We start from the raw sequence: 969 nt of genomic DNA, 5'->3' as shown, positions 1-969 counted from the left end.
GGATCAAGAGATGCCAATATGTATCAACATCCGAAGAAAAGATCTTGGGAAGACATGGTCTCGATAAGGCACTCGATGACTGTATTGATGATGATTTTCCATCAATCGGTTTAGGCGCTCTATAACTAGTGAGGCCTACATATACTCCCATGATTAGTCAAGGTCTTTGCTCTAAAGAGAGATCCGTTGTTTTATCTAAAGCAAGATGACAAATATGTGTTAAGAGATGGAGTTCCCATCAAAGGACAATTAGACGCATCAATGTACTCAACACAATACGAAAGACTTGACATCTCATTCGCTATGAAAAGTTGTAAAGCTAAGTGTAGCTATGCACCCACGCAACGCCAATGTAATGGCAGTAACTCCTTTTTCAATACTTAATGGTATGAAAGGTTGAGGCTTATTCTATCCCTACATAAGAAAGACACATCAAAAGTGAAATCAGAATCTGCCAAGTTTTGTAGGTCAACTTCCACGGGACCTATAGGAAATCTCACTCACTTGAAAACGGTGAAATTGGTACCATTGGAAAGGTCTATGTATCTACTTTCCAGAGACACCAACCATTTGATCATACCTATCATATTGAGTGAGTTATGGCCGTTTTCGTAAAGTAGGACGAATCTGTCCGAGAATCTGATTTTGGCAAAACAGTCAACTTCGACTGGATTTTGTGAACAGCTCCTGATGAACCAGAATGTGTGTAATATACGGTTGGAAAGCTAAATGAGTCTAGTTTTCAAAACCGTTTACGGTTCGTTCATATGTATTTCCTAGAGGAAGTTACGACTGTTCTAGTAATTGAAGGTCATGCTGCGCGGAAACCTGATTTCCTGCACGAACTTATGTTTTGAGTTCACAAGCGACCTTCTCCTCAAGATCTAAGTGTAAAAGATCATTTGAGGATAATACGGCATGATTTAGTTAATCATTGCCCAATGCCACATTTGAAGACATAGTTAAAAG

The sequence above is a fragment of the Fragaria vesca genome, linkage group LG3 (genome assembly GCF_000184155.1).
Source record: "Fragaria vesca subsp. vesca linkage group LG3, FraVesHawaii_1.0, whole genome shotgun sequence".
Lineage (NCBI taxonomy): Eukaryota > Viridiplantae > Streptophyta > Magnoliopsida > Rosales > Rosaceae > Fragaria > Fragaria vesca.
This window is presented reverse-complemented; position numbering follows the sequence as displayed.